Raw genomic sequence first — 17191 nt, 5'->3', positions numbered from 1 at the left:
GTACCCCCAGTATGTTCTGTCCCCTTGAAGAGCAGTGGGACATTCAGCTGAACACATAAATTCATGATCTAGGGGGCACCTGAGTGTTTTACGCTGACTTAGTTTATCTCTGAATCACAACAAATATTGTACCGAGTATTTTCTATACCAATAGTCATGAACATTTCAGAATATCCCATCCCTCTCCCATCTCCCCCAAAAAGGTGGCTTACTGAGGGATAACTCTTCTTTACAGAGTAATTGCAGCTAATGTATATGAAAAACATGATTGAACAGGGGGGAAAAAACATCACTGTAAAACTACCAGTGCAATAAATCATTCAGAAAAGGACCATAGGATGTTGCTAAAATTTTGCATGAAAGAAATAAGGGAATAGTATAGTCCTGCAGTCTCTGAGATTATTTGCTAATGACAAAGCAGGAAAAGCACCTTTACAAGGAAGAAATCCAGGGTACCACTTTACCTGAAGGATTAATGTGGCACCATCCACGATGGGCCACATGGCATGCCTCCTACTGGGAATCAGGTGGAAGAAGAGAGGATCACCCCTGCAGCACAGCCTTGCCCAGATTTTTGTCTGGATCAAATATTGGGGGGAAATTAGACAAATCAAGGTTGAAGACCATTCTACAAGATACGTGGCCATTATTGTTTAACAATGCCATTGTCATGAATTAAAATAAGTATGGCAAATCTACTGTAGATTAAAGATATTAACAAGGCAGAATAATTAAAGGTAAAAGAAGCATTTCACCTTCTCAAAGCACAGATTTGAAAGTCTTAATCTCTGAGAAAAAGTAAAAAATAAAACATATGCCATATGCAGTTATAGCACTGAGTGGACAATTGAATACCTGATATTTTATCAAAGGCATCTGGGATGGGAAAACAAGGTTTAGCTCAATGTCTCTTACATCTGGCATGATGCTACCTTTTATTTCTTGCATTTCCTCTTGTTCCCTCTCTAGTCAGGCATGACTCTCCTCTTCACCTCCTTCAGCTCTTTGTTCAAAAAGCTTGTTCTGACCATCCTAGTGCATCTGATCTTTATCTCAAGTCCATGTCACCCTTCTCTGCCTGATTCTTCTCTAAATAATTTTTCACCAACATACTATATATTTTACTTATCTACATTGTATATTTTTATCTCCTTACGCCTAGAATGTAAACACTGTGATGACAGGGAATTCTGTCTATTCTCTTCACAAGTTTGGAGCACCTGCTATATTCCGGCATTCTGTTGTGTGCCATATTCCCAGCCTGCCTGGAAGTTCCAGTCCCCTAGTCTGGATAAGTCTTTTCACAGCCCAGAAGGGAATTCTAGAAGAGTAAATGTGACCTCAGCAATTTCTTTGCATGGGATGGCCAGGAGAATTATCATAATCCTCCCCAAAGGGTTATATTCAGGCTTTACAGAAGTTTTCCCTTTCTTCTCCCTAACTAATTATGCTGAATTCTGATATAAAAAGTCAGAAATTAAAGTATAGCCTCATCATTAAAATTCCATTCATATAGAATAATTATTTTTCCAGAAGGACTTGCATAGAGATGATGTATTCTACTTGACATTACACTTAAGGAAAATCTTTCTGGAAGATAGGAAGGGGAAAAAAAAGCCACAAAAATAGATGTTAAAATCTCTTAGGAATCTAATTTCTTGCTGTAGCTATGATGTGATGAGGAATCCCAGTCAATTATCTATGGCCTGGACAAGGCTGACCATCCACCCATATTCCTTTCCTCTTCTGGATATGAAATGTGCCTTATATTTGACATTATACTCCCGACTCATTATTAATACAGCATTCATTTTGAGGTCTTTTCCTACAGGGAAAATCTTGTACTGAGCTAAATGTGTTTTCTTCCCCCATTTGTCCTCATAGAACAGTCACCCTACATTAAAAATGAGGTCTGCAGGCTTAGGACAGAGAAGAATGTCAAGTTAACTGTATCCAACAGCAATCAAAGCCCCCGCTGTGGACTCAGCATTTTAGCACCTTAAATCTCTAACAGTATATCAGAGACAGAATTGTACAGCTCTTATGTCATGAGTTAATGGAGAAGTGTCTGTTCCAGTCAAGGTTTTTGGACAGTATCCCCAGGCACAGCTGGTGAGTGGCAGTGGGGGACACTGAGGGCACCTAAGATCCAAACTAGAAGGATGGCAGAAGTTTCTAGATAGGCTAGTTTCCAAGATGGGATATTCTGCAACTTAGGTAAAAATTAAGAGACTCTGCTAGATGTATTCAACAACTCATCCCTTCCCTCTTTGTTTCAGTAAATCCAGCGTCACTCATTACTTCTTTCCTGTTAGTTCCATGATAAATCGGGCCATCAGAAAGTCATTGCCTGTCCCTCTGTTTATCATAGACTCCCTAGTAAATGATGCAACACAGTGGCAAGATTCTGATGAACTCAATAGGTCTCTCTGCCTGCTTGAATGCAAACACGGTGTTAACAAATATTGAAGAACAGGTCAAACAGCATTAACAAATAGTGGGGTAGCCAGCAGTGTCCCAGGAGTGATGAGCCTGGGGGAAATGGAAAAAGCCCACAGAGAACATTCAGGGGAGTTACCAGTGAACCTTAAAGGAACCCTTCAAACACATTAGAGTTCTGAGGCAAACACCAAAATTAATGAGGTGTTTGTAAAGAGATGTGTCTTTGCCAGGAGAGCAGGGTAAATGAGGTGTGGGCAAAGTGGAAAAACTCTGCATGGGGTTTTGAGGCAAAGGGCTAGAGAGGAGAGAAGTACAATCTCCCAATCTTCTGTTCTGGCAAAGTTTCTGGCAAGTAAAGTAAGACTAAAGCATAGATTGAACTCTTGTTCTTATCTGCCTGGCATTCACCCCTTCCCCATTTTCCTTTTTTAAAATTCATCTGCCATGGTTTTTGTTGTAAGTCATGTTGTTGCCATAGAGAGGTTTGCCCCATCCTGAGGTCCAGGGTTTGGCATGAGATTCAGAAAAAGCCCATCAGAACATCACTTCGGATTGGCTAAAGGACAGACATGTGAACCAAATCCAGATAAACTGAGTCAATGAGACTTATTTCATACACTGTAATTAGAATCATTAAGAAACATAGTATTTATTTCGCCAACTTGAAACTAATAGGATGAAAAACTTGAGGTTTAGGGACTATCATTAAGGGGGAGTGAGCTTTATATGCCAAATAAAACAAAACAGAATGTAAAATAGAAAGACAAAGATAAGTGATTTCAATCCAAGACTTAACTTGAGTCTTTGAATCCAGTCTTTCCCTAAACTTTTTAATTTGATGAGCCAATAGATTTATTTTTGCTGAAACCAGTTTGTGTTAACTTTCTGTCATTGTCGCCTGAGTCCAAACTTGTAACAAGTATCTATGAACATTTTCCCACCCATATCTGAACCCTAAAAAGGATGCATTTTACTCCATCTCTTTCCTTGAAAGTGTGCAGTACTTTTTTTAATGGATGGCGTCCTTTATACTATGAGGTCAGAAAAACTACCCTTTTCCTCTAAGCTGCCTAAAATTGTTTAATTTATTTGCCAGGATATCAACACGCTAAAGTCTTATCATCTTTTCCCAGAATCTCAAAGTGCCTCTGATCTCCAACAACCTCCTCTAAGGATTAAGTTTCCTACCCTTATATTATATTATGATGCCTCAAATTAATGAATTAAATATTTGACCTTCTACTTTCTCTCAACAACTGAGAGTTGTTTCTTCCTCCAAAATAAATGTGATAGCCTGTAGTCTGGAAACTGACCTCTGCTAAATTCAAGTTTCTTAATCTCCAACTTCTACACTCACAGAAGCACTACTTGTCCCTCCAAATTATGGATAAGAACCATTCTCAGTGGAACAAATAACTTACCCTTTCTAACATGCAACACCAGGTAAGAACTTCACATAACAGCAATGGATACCAAGCAGACACTTGTTTATATTTCATGAAAGTGAGAGGCTTCTCCCCTAAAAGAGGACTCAGCTTTCATAGACAGAATTTTAAATAGGTATAATTATAGAGATTTTAAAATAGTATGTTTCCTGTAATAGGAATGTACCATCCTCTGTTTTCGCCTCAAAGAAAAGCTTATGGCACAGCTGCAGGGAAGGTGGTCAGCAAACAGCCTCCAGTTTTTCAGATCCTTTGGCATCTATAAGAGCTGCAGAGAGTCACTGACATGAAGAAACTCCTTTCTCAGGGAAGTGCTCCTCAGATGATCAAGCCAAAGCTTTAACTGCCAAGACATTTTGATCCACTATGGAAAGACTGTGATGAGCAATGTTCTCTCAAAAAGATCCTTGCCAAATGGATTGAGATTTATGGACCTACAATAGAGTTTAATTTATCGCTTTTCTCAGTTTTGCTTTCTTCCTCTTTCATTCACAGGTTTCAATCCCTTAAAAAATATCTTATACCCAAAGTTCATCTCAACATCTGCTTCTGGAAAATACAACCTTCAATGATTGCTCTTTTAATAATTGCTACTTCAATTCATTGCTTGAGGAAACAGGCAATACAGTGAAATTCTGTGGTAGGTTAATCACCACTCTGGCACCAAGGTAATATCACTAGTAGTGGGAAGGACACAAATGGGTCCTGTAACAAAATAAAGGCTTAAAGGTTACAACTTCTACCAGAAGACTGAGTTCATATCTTTAGTACCCAAGTAGTAATCCCAACCAGTTTTACTCATCTGCAGTAAAAAGATGAGGGATCACTCTGAACAAGGAATTTGGCAGGGTAAAAATTTACCTAATTCAGGTACTAAAAGGAGGAGTTTTGTCCACACCCAGGCAAAGAGCTGAATCACCCATGACCCTGCTCACTGTGGATCGTGTTTTCTGGCCCAACTGATCTGAAAAGGTGGCAACAAAACCTGGAAGTAGTGTGACCCAGCAGAGCTTGAGCCAAGGAGAAGGCAAGCAGAGCTGATTATGCTTAAAGACTGTATCAGAAGTGGATCATAGCCAAGGCTGAAGGTATCTACTGGCCCCTCCTAATCAGAGAGCCTGTTAGGGAAATTGAGAGTATCCTGGAATGGCCCCCAGACCCTCCCACTTAGACAAATAACCTGCAACACGGCCCCACCGGCCCTAAAGAGTATCTTTCAGGGAGTTCCCACTGTGGCTCAGCAAGAACCTGACTAGTATCCATGAGGATGTAGGTTTTATCCCTGGCCTTGCTCAGTGGGTTAAGGATCTGGCATTGCTGTGAACTGTGGTGTAGAGTGCAGACTCCACTCAGATCCCAAGGTGCTATGGTTATTGCTATGGCCTGCAGCTCAGATTTGACCCCTTGCCTGGGAACTTTCATATGCTTCACTGTAGCCCTAAAAAGCGGACTTTGGGCCCCATCTGATGAGAAGGGCTGCAACAACTAGAAGCTGTATGGCCCAGCAGTGCTTGAACCAGGTTGTGGGCATGCAGAGCCAATAGTTTGCAGATAAAATGTGATAACCCTGTTCTGCCAGGGAACCTGGCGTAAAGATCAGCTTTAGTTAATGTAACAAAGAGCTTTACAGGCTTTAGAGCTGCTTCTCCTGCTACTCACAGCCCCGCCATCACTGAACACAGCCTTCAGCCTGTCCAACAGGGAATGTAGCCAGAGCACCCTGGAGGCTGCACGGCCCATCCAACAGCTCCATACACAGCAGAATTTGAACAGAGAACATAGCCCATGGCTTCCTTATCTGCAGAACAAAATGGGTAGCCTTACTGACCAAGGAATTCAGTGCATACCTTGTCCCGATTCAGGTCCCCACACAATGAGCTGTATATAGCTCCTGAGTCCTGTTCTGTTGTCCTGCCAGGTCAGAGAAGGTAATTCATCATCCCATATACTCAGTCCTAAGCAGCTTATAAGCCCGACCAGAGAATCCAGGAAAATACAGAGCCTATCATACATTTCACTTGGATAGGGAACCAGGTCAGCTGTCCTATAAAAAGTTCTTAGCCAGTGACATGCCCCCATCCCCATCCAAAGAGATCAGACAGTTGCTCCAACCCAAAACAGACTATAATAGCAGGTCCCATATACTCAAGGATATTACCTGCAGCTGTACTCAGAAACCCAAGGAAGGTGACTGGTAAAGAACCATCTTTGCCAAAGAAAACCTGTAAAGTCTCAAGAGGAGCCTGAATTATCAAATGAACAGGTAAAAATGTAAGGCATCAAGGATTATAAAGAAATGAAAACATGACACCACCAAAGAAAATTAGGAAAGCTCCAAAAACTGACCCCAAAGAAATGGAGGTCTATGAGTTGTCAGACAAATTAAGAATAATCTTAAGAAAGTTTAGTGAACTACCAAAAACCACGGAGTGCTAAAAGAAATTAGGAAAGCATTCTATGAACAAAACAAGATATTTGACAAAGAAATAGCAGCCATAAAAATAATAACAGCAACAACCAGAAATCCTAGAGTTAGTTAATCCGATAACTGAGCTGAAGAATTACATTTCAAAAGTAGGTTCTACCATGCTGAAGAAAGAATGAATGAAGCGATGAAGAATAGGGGATTGGAAATTACCCAATCAAAGCAGTGAAAAAAAAAAAGAGTGAAGAAAGCTGATGGAAATTATGAGAAACAATGAAAAGAAACAGTATTTGTTTTATAGGAACTGATGCAGAGCAGCAGGCAAATGAAATCCAGAGGGACTCTCTGGTTGCCTGCAAGGAAGATTTGATCTCCTGTAGTGAGTGGACAAAGAAAGAAGAGGACCAAGACTGAGACTGAACATCAGTGACATAAAAAACTCAACCAAGGCAGTTTTCATATGCCATACTCTGGGCCTTGGTTAGGGAAATATGGGACCTTGACACATAAGAACGGGGCATATGAGTGGATGATCCCAAAGATCTTGTTCCTTTGAACACTTTGAATCTGTAGAAATGGCATACCAATTCCTTTTAAAAACTATAATTCTTCCTCTTTTAGAAGGCAATGCAGAAATCTCTCTCCCACATGACAACCTGTGTGCCACTCGGGATCCACCCCTACCTCCCCTTCTGGCCACTAGGTCTAAAACTAAAATAAAATGATCAGGACAACAGTCAAAGTCATGGTGAAGTTCAGGACAGGGCCAAGTCACTGCTCCAAGGCTCTGGTACCACTGGACCAGCATCTTTTTACTTGAAGGCAGTCCTGGAAGACCCATGTTCCCCCTGTAACCAGGTTATGCGAGAGAACCCTGCAAAAATAGTTAGGCATGTTGAACCTAGGTCACAGCCTACTCCAGCTGGGGACATTCAAAACCTCACAAAGTGCAAGTTAGAGCAGGCAAGTACTATCATGACCCAAGGGGACTGGCAGATTCAAGGCATGCAAATGTCTAGGACTGAAATGTTAAAGTCATTTGAGAGACCAGCATAATAAGTGGAGGCCTGAACAGGTCAAGGCACAATTGTCCTCATGCATTTTTTATATGATAGGCACCTTTATAGATTTCAGTCAAAATAGGAAGTTTTTACTGTTCTAAACTGACTATAAAAATCCAGTAACAATGTTAAGCTTCTTGAGGCACAAAATTAAATCCTGAATGCCACATGGCTGATATACAACAAGAGTCACTAAACTTGGCAAATCTAGCTTCTGTCCAGCATCCAAACTGCTAATAAATGTGGCGCCTGGTGAATATGGATTCCCCTACTTCTTCATGAGTTTTTAAAAAGCAACCAATTGCAGAATGACAATCCTAGATACAGAATGAATTCTGGTCATTGCTGCCACAGAGATATCAGGGTTGCGACAAGCACACCAAGCCCAGTTCATTCCCCATATTTGAGACAGATCCTGAGGCCATGCCTTGCCTCAGTGCCAAAGATTAGTGTTGGATAAAGAAAGGACAGTTTCACCACAGGAGTTCTGCAATCATTGTCATTGGCAAAGCGTAAGAGAGAAATTATTGGGTACAACTATCAGGAAAATAGAAAGCAAAGGCTTTCATTCATGTCCTTATTCAGTAGCGTCAGCTTAGAAAAAGGATGACAAGGGCGTTAAAGAAAGTAAGTCAATATAAAGAGGCCTCCCTTAGCTGCCTACTGCTATGGGCTACTTATGCTTGATCCCAGGATCCTTATCTGAAGACATCAGAAATACATCTCAGAAATTTTCACCTGAAGAGCAAAAGGGGGAAAAGTGACAAATTTCTCCCATGCTCCCTGGCAAAAGCTAATCCAGTTGTTATGCAGGACATGAAATGAGGCTTGGACAGTTTTCACCCACACAAAGCAAGTCCAAGATTAGAAGGAACATTTTTTCTGCTGTTAGTTGCATAAAATGTGGGGCTAGGAGGGCACAAAATTGTACAGAAAAGGTGAAATAGATTTTTATCCACTTTTAAGGGTTAATCTCCATTATCACAAGTGCTGGCTCTTTCTTCAAAACTCCTTCAAATCTCACTATTTAAGGGAAACATGTATAGCTGTGAATTTCTCAGTAATTACATTCCTCAGACCCAAAGTCTAATAATTTTGTTCCAATTCAAACTGAATCTCTGGGCATAGTATGCCATGCCATTCGAACTTAAGACATGATTACAAGACAAGAAACAATGTCAATGACATAAAATTAATCACAAAGCATGCTCATAAATCAGGGTAAAATAACACTCCCTATAAAAAGGATATTAGCATGATGTATACTTATTCTCCTTTCCTGGAAAAATATGATTCCCACAAGATTTTAAGGAATTATGTAATAATAATAAAGTAGACATGTAATAAATGTTGAGATATGAAGGTAGTCTACAATCGGTTGTAAATTTATACCTTTGTTGTCCATACATATTTTATGAACTTGCAAAGTTTTAGAACTTTTTAATTTAACATAGTATAGTTTTATTTCTTTCAGCTATGGAGGAATAATTTTCTTATCTATTATTAGAATACTTTAATACTTTCATTAATCCATGCATCATAAAGCAGGAAATGATTTTTATACCTATGGTAATCAGTCATTTCACTCGTTCCAGAAACAAAAACAGTTGTTTTCTGCTGACTCCCAAGACAGAATTAAGATCAGTATGTGTATAAGCCATTGCAGTTACATGGAAAGATTTAAAGTTAGAGTTGCTGTTGTTTTCATCACATCTTTGGTGTGATTAAGATTGTTGTTCCACATAGGAAAATGTTTATGGACATGTTAGAAAACTTGACTTTGCAGAAGGGTAAAGAAACCTGATATTGGGAGCCACTAATGCAGTCAGTAGTGCACAATGATTTCCTCATTAAGCACAGAGGGAACCCAAGCAGTTGCTTATTTCACCACTTGTTCCTTAACTCTCAGGCAAAAATTGTCATTTGATGAGTAGCTGGACCATGTTTGAAATTCACAGATTAAGATCGAGAACATTTTAGACCCTGTTAGGTATGAAGCAGTATGCTTTATCTGTTTCCCTACAAAGAACACTTAGACGCTTATACAAAATGGGTCACAGAAAAGGAAGTGGCATTTAAATGCTACAGTAATCAATTTACGAATTCCTAAGTGAAGTGGGCTTCTGTGGAACTTTGCCACTTGAGGTTGTTTACTGGGAATGCTTAAAATAAAAGAGAGACTGTACAATGGAATAAAGGACCTGGAAGGCTGGAAGACTTGCCAGAATTTAAAACAATGAAGTTCTGACGACTAAGCTGTATAGTGAAATGGGAAGTCTGAATGTGTTGTTCCATCCTCAGCTACAACTTTTGGGAAAGTAGGGCATAATTTACTCCAAGGAATGGTATGAGTCATAACACTAAGGACTGAGGGCTGAAGACCTAGAAATGAGAAAAGTGGAGAGAAAATTAAGGGATGTTTGATTATGACATGGATGGAAAATATAGGATACAAATGTCACCCCTACAATTTCCTACACATGGCAGAAATCACTAACTTATCATAAAAGACATTTGCCTTCTGAATATTAATAAATCCAAGAAAACTCTACAGGCCAACACAACCAAAATTTCAAGGACAGTCTTATTTGTCATCTCTGATTATTTACATCCATAATCAGTTATCGCAAATAATCTCAATACAATGTACCCTAATCCACTGGGGCATTTTGAATGGGTAGTAAAGGATTATTACATAAACACCTAGAATTGTTCCTAATTTCCGTTTTTAGAATAGTTCTTGTTTAACCCCCCATTTATCACTTTATTATGTATGTACTTCCTTGAGAATACATCCCCTTCTTTAGTAATAGTATATAGCTGAAATCTTTGTGGTTTATAGTTTATTAAATATTTTCTGGTGCTTATAGCAATGCTATAAGGGAAAATGCCCAGCATAATTTCTTTTCTACTCTAAGGAGTATACATGGGTATGAAAGAAGTTAAGAAACACTTCAGATTCTTATGTTTTGTAACAAGATCAACAAAGATGAAAAGTTAGAATTTCAATCAGAGTAGTTTCTTTTTGTCGATTTTACATATTGGGAAATCTGTCTCAGAGTAATGTTTTTTTAAAGTTATTCTAATACAAGGATTTTGAAAACTATGAGAAAAAATTATTTATAAAGTATCTTTACAAAATAACACCTCTAGATACTGTGGTTAATAGAAAGGTTTTCCTAGCTTTCTGAAGGGTTTCAATCTCCTCTTTAAGAGCTAAAACCACCCAGTCTAATCTATCGGTTCTGCCCCCAATATTACTATTATACCAAAATTCCAAGAGTAGAGCAACCACAAAATTATACTATGATATGCCACGGAAAGGAGGTTAATTCCTGAACCTCCAAGAATTTTTTTTTTGCACTTCAATAAAATTATTTGAACTTTTTAGAACTGTTTTAAGTAGAATGACCATAAATGTTATTACATATCAGGGAATTACCAGGCTTTACTAAATTTATGGGAACAATGCTCAGGTTAACCATCTTCTTGTCCATTCTGTGTCATTAAAATGTGTTATTGGTGGTCACACTATAAGCACATAATCTTAGAAAAGACCTATGGTCAAAATCAACACATTGCCCTCTGTCCTCCTAGACAAAGTTTCTTCTAGAAAAAATGAGCCCAGAATTCTTAGCATAATAAATTAGCTTAAAGTATGTTCCTTAATAGAAGAGCCATAATCCAGAAGGGGAAAATTCAATAAAATATCCTCTTGGTGGTTGTCAGAGATGGGAACTGAAGATGGGGAAAGTGGGTGAAGAGATCCAAAAGCTACAGACTTCCATTTATAATAAATGAGTCATGAGGATGAAATGAAAGGCATGGTGACTGTTGTTAATAATGCCGTGTTGCACATTTGAAGGTTGCTAAGAACATAGATCTTAAAAGTACTCATCAAAAGATAAAAAATCCTCTAACTATGTGAGGTGATAGATGTTAACTGAACTTATTGTGGTGGTCATTTTGCAGTAGAGACAAACATTGACCATTATGTTGTACATCTAAAACTAATATAATATTGGATGTCAATTATTCTGAATTTAAAAAGTAAAACATTGTTAAATGCAGTGGAGGAATGACCACGATACATTGTACAACAGTCTCTCTGTGGTGAAGGACTTAGATCTTTTTGTCACAAAGGAAAGAAGTATAGTGATGAAGATCCATTTCTAGAAATGCTCCTAAGAATTAATTTTGCAAAAATAAAAAATGCTTACTGAGCACCACTTGTATGTGTCCCATTGTGCTTGGCATTTTTCTTACATTATCTCATGAAATTGTCACAACTGTGATGCAATAACTTTTGGGGGACTCAGGTCACTTAAATGAGAATTATTTTTAGACATCACATATTTTGGCTTATTTATTGACTTAATTGTAGCATCTTCTCACATTTTTTAAGATGCAAAATAAATGTACGGTTGGTACAGTGTTAGTGAATGCAAACTATTGCATTTAGAATGGATAAACAAAGAGGTCCTACGTACAGCACACCTAATCTCTTGGGATAGAATGTGGTAGAAAATAACATGAGAAAAGACATGCTATACAGTAGAAACTGGCACAACACTGTAAATCAACTATACTTTAATTAAAAATAGATTTAAAAATTGTTTCAACTAAAAAAAGGACCTGGGTTTAGAGTGGAAGACTATGGGGATTAGGAAGGAAACCAAGAGGTGGATCTAAAGATGTCAAACCCAACTGCGAAAACAAACAAGTGCATTTCAGGCAAGATAACATGAATGTTTTCCTTGAGCATTTCTTGTCTGTATCACTCTGTAATGCTACAGAATACTTAAAGATGTGTAGGTTTGATGTCTATTTGAAAAAAAAAAAAAAAAAAAAACAAAAAAAAACATCATTCTAAGGTAGAGGAGCTTCAGTTTAAGAACAATTCACTTTACAGAAAACCCTGAAGGAATCATGGACTTCTGGCTGATTATCAATTTGTAGTCCAACCAGCAGAATAAGAAGAAAAAATCTAAGATTTTGACATCTTTACTCTTATTTATGTGACTTCTTTGTGCCAAGTATGGTGCTAGGCAATTCAGAGAGAATATCATTTAATTCTCACAACAACATTATGGGATTAATATTGTTATCTTCATTTAATATTGTTATCCCCAGATATGCTGATGCTTGAACTCATAATTTTAGTGCCACACTACACTGCCCAACTGAGAATGTCTATCAAGGTTACTATGCCCTGGACATCTCAGGTGACCTAGGGAGCAAACTAGAGATAAGAAACCAACTATATCTAGTCACTTATAATGGAGCATGATTATGTGAGATAAAAGAATGTATACATGTATGTGTGACTGGTTCACCTTGCTGTACAGCAGAAAATTTGCAGACCACTGTAAACCAGCTATAATGGAAAAAATAAAAATCATTACAAAAATAAATAAATAAATAAAAAGAACCCACATAGGACAATAAATATAAGAAACTATGTTAAAACCCTTGTCCACATACAAAATAAATTTAGAATTATTAAAGTAAATTAAATTACTCTTTCAAAAAGTGAATGATCTGTCTAGAGCACACGATGTGCAAAGAACACCAGTAGTCATTATACAAACATTGAGCTGTCAGTGAATTGATATTGTTCTGGGAATCTGGAGAATGGTTGATGGTTCATTGTTGGAAAGGCAACTTTTGCACAGAACAAAGTAATAACTTCAGAAGCTATACAATATAATGAGTAGCTTTGCAAAAAATACACTTCTCATAATTGGCAATGTTTGAGAAAACACAAGAAGTTGTTAACTCAAGAAATGTTAAAATTGACTCAGAAAAACAACAAAGATAAATTTCTCTGTTCATTGATTTATCTATTTTTTACTCATCAAATTAGGCTTCTAGACAAGGCTGACCTTTAGCAGTGTATACAGAGTCAACAATAATCCTTTGAGGCTACTTCAACTATCATTGAATTAATTGATCACTATCAGTTTCTTTTTTTGTAACTACCTCTCTCTATATTTTTATTTAGCTCATCTTTAAATAAATGTCTCAAATAGAGTAGGTAAAGCAGTGGTGTCTCAAGTGATTCAGCCATGTCTTCCTTCGCTGTGTGTGGCGTATTAGCACTGTAACAATGTAGAAGCATATTTTTCATCACCCCTCACCAGCATTTTATTTTTGCAGAATTTTATTGGAAATTCTGGCACGAAAATTACACAAGTGACTCAGTTAATTACAAAAGAACAATTTCACTTAGCAGAGACTGAGTACAGAACCAGATAGCACCATTTTAACACTCTCCACTAGATTCACCTACCTACCTTTCTCTAAAGAAAACTAACGTTAATGTGCACAGCTGCTTCTTCTCCCGACACTCCCTTTCCCATCTCTCTCCACATTAACATTGTTTTCTGAATTCTCAGTCATAATTTCTGAGGTTGCCAACCATCCAGTTTTAATAATCAGAATTCTGAAATTTGCCCTGAAATTCACCTTCTCTTGTGCTCCTTCCCCCTCAAACATCGCTAATAAATCATCATTAAGTTCTATTGACTGTACCACAAAGAGTCTCCTGAATTCTGGTGCACCTTTTGGGGGATGGTGTCACTCCCTGAAATCAGGCTTCCATGTTCTCTTTTACTTTCACGATAGTCTTCCTTCTGGCATCCTCACTTCTACCCACTTCTTCTTCTAGTCCACCTAAAACCAAAGGATACTTTCCAGACCTGTTTTCCTAAAATAATATCCCTTCAAGCCTATAACTTTAGTCCAAACACTGCACGTGGCATTCAAAGTCAAATGTTGTTTTTCCTCCTCTCTGACTGAACCCTACTTTCTTCCCCATGGGGACTGTGTTCCTACCCAAAGGCTGCTGCCCAGGATATCTATCCATAAACTATTTATCAAAGGTAACACAAGGAGAAGTCTGTACTAACTAGATCTTCTTTCAGGGAAAATAGGACATTCATTGGAAGAAATATTTTGGAAGGCTACTTGGGGTCTGGATTTAATTTAGAATGGATGAGATCCTACTATACAGGACCTTGTGCTATAAAGTAGGGCCAACAGCAGCAATGAGGTCCTGCTATATAGCACAGGGAACTACATCCAATCTCCTGAGATAGACTACGAAGGAAAACAATATAAAAAAAGGAATGTATATATTTGTATGACTGGGTCACTTCTCCGTACAGCAGAAATTGGAACACCATTGTAAATCAGCTGTGCTTTAGTTAACAAACAAAAAGAAAAGTTAAGATTTAATTTTAAGGAGGGTGTGATTGGTTTACTGAAGGACTTATGTTCTGCTGAGAGGGAATTTTGGTATGGAAGTAAATGGCTCAGGAAATTAAGAGACTCAGCATCCCCTAGGAAGCCTTTTTTTTTTTTTTTTTTTTTTTTTTTTTTTTTTTTTTTTTTTTGGCAGCACTCACAGCATGTGGAAATTTCCAAATCAGGGATCAAACCCATGCCACAGCAGCAACAAGGACTCCAGGGAGTTCTTATTCTTGATTGTTACTACAACTAGTGAAAACCCACAACTTTCTAAACTAGTAAATATAAATATGTATCTATAAATGAATACATAAATAAGAACACAAACAAACAATGCCAGCTTAAAGGAGCTCCTAGTTATAAGCCACCCATGCATCTACCTGACTAAGTCTGGCCCTACATCTACTTGCTCTGAAAATCTTGCAGTGTTGTTCCTTTGCCCCATTTGTTTCCTGAATCATGAATGACCATCAACTCTCTTGATCCTCCAATCCCACTGCTAAGAGTAGCCTTATAATCCTCAATGGCTGAACTTAAATAATATAAGCTTTTCCTTATTGTTTTTCTTCTTTTTCCTCCAAATAATTTGCCTCCACTCTATCTCCCAGGAACAAAATGATTATTTTGCCAATATTTTTGTTTTACAAAAAACTTTTTTCCCTAACTATACACAATCCTTAGGATTTTGTCAAGCATTTCTACTAAATAATACTTTCTTCTCCCTAAAAGAAATTCCAGCGTATGCCATTATCTCTACATCACTACCGTCTATGCATGTGTTGTGTTTCTAACTGGTCCCTAAAACCTTTCAGAAACCATGTAATAAAATGTAGAGGTCCCGCTGTATCGATAAGTATTCCATTATTAGAATCTTGGCTCTGCTGATTTTCATCTGTGCAATCTTCAGCCGTTTACTTAAGTTCTCTAACCTGAGTTCTTCACCTACTGACATAATAAAATTTATCTCAAAGATCAAATAATGCACATCAAATACCCTACACATAACAGGACCTCAATATATGTAACTTTCCTAATCTATCTGAATCATGTGTCACATATGCTGTGTGCGTTTAGCACTTAAAGTAATGCTTAGAAGAGCAGAGTTATTGAATAAATAATTAACAGTGTGATGACTGTGGCGTTCTGAGATCACAGCAAGTGCTACACTCTGCATGAAAATCAGGAGCCTCTACACTCTGCTACTGTAATTGCCCACAGAAGGATTTCTTATCACTTATCCTCTAATATGTCCAGTGCATGTCCCAGAAAGAAGTATGCTGACATGCTGCTTTAAATTCGATGTCTTTGCCAAAAATGACAAGTCACAAATCCAAATGAAAATAAAAAATGAAAACTGAAATTTACTTTGTGTGTGCGCGTGACAGAGAAAGAGAGAGAGAAACTGAAAGACTAATAGGAAGACAACTTCTTTATGAAAACATCTCCTTTAAAAAAATATTAACAATACATACTTTTTCTGGCTATACCCATGCCATATGGAAGTTCCCTGTTCTTGGGCCACCAGATCCTTAGCCCACACCTGGACTGGGGATCAAACTAGCAATGTCACAGAGACAAAGCATATCATTAACCCACTGCACCACAGCAGGAAATCTAAAATACATACCTTTTATAAGAACATCCTCCAAAAAAAGACTACCTATACCGTTACCCAGTGAAATTCCTCTATAATGCCAAATGTGTTGTAATTAACCCTAGAGCCCAGAGAGGCAGGTGGTCCATCTTTAATTTTTCCTGTACCATTAGGTCTGCCAAATTAAGTCTTTCTCCAAAACTCAAATCCATATGATATTTATCTAATGGAATGAGCAAAGTCCCTGGCAGAGCTGAAGTCTTAAGGAGTAAAATGCAACAGCGAGTTTAAAAATAACAACATAGCAGTATTGTTTCAGAAAACTGTCCTCAGTTATCACTTCATTTTATTTCCATAAAAAGGATGACATCAAAAACACCAAAAAAAAAAAAAAAAAAAAAAAAAAACGCACTTCAACAGGTGACTCTGTAGATGAGTATAATTAAGAGGGTGAATGTTTCCTTGAAACACTAAATACAAAGTGTATTTGTGCAAAATGCAAAGTGAAGTCTCATCCCCCATCTCTCTCTCTCCCTCTACTGTCTCTCTCTCTCTCATTGTCATACACACACACACACACACACACACACTCACATACATATAAAAACACACACTAAGAGATGAAAGAAATAAGGGAAGGGAGGGAGGGACAGGAGAGAGAGATTACAGAGGAAGGGTGGGACATACTAAGCTGTAGTAAATTGATTATAAACATTTTCTAATTTTCTATGTTTCTCTGTACCTGCAGTGTGACTTTGCATTTCTTTCTGTTAAGTATTAATTAATTGTACCAGGTCTCATACCAGGGTTGACTTTTTTTACTTTCTTTGGAGTGTATTAAGATGGAAGTGACATTGTGTCTATCCTAACATAGGCTGCAAGAAGGATATCATTTAGTAATCACTATATATATAGGTTTCAACAACACAACTCAATGGCTTAAAACAATTAGTAATTTTGACTCCTCAGAAAT

The sequence above is a fragment of the Sus scrofa genome, chromosome 14 (assembly GCF_054392235.1).
Source record: "Sus scrofa isolate SSC_HxYL_T2T_F1_AM1 chromosome 14, Sscrofa_HxYL_maternal_Yorkshire_Landrace_v2.0, whole genome shotgun sequence".
NCBI classification, from domain to species: Eukaryota; Metazoa; Chordata; class Mammalia; order Artiodactyla; family Suidae; genus Sus; species Sus scrofa.
This window is presented reverse-complemented; position numbering follows the sequence as displayed.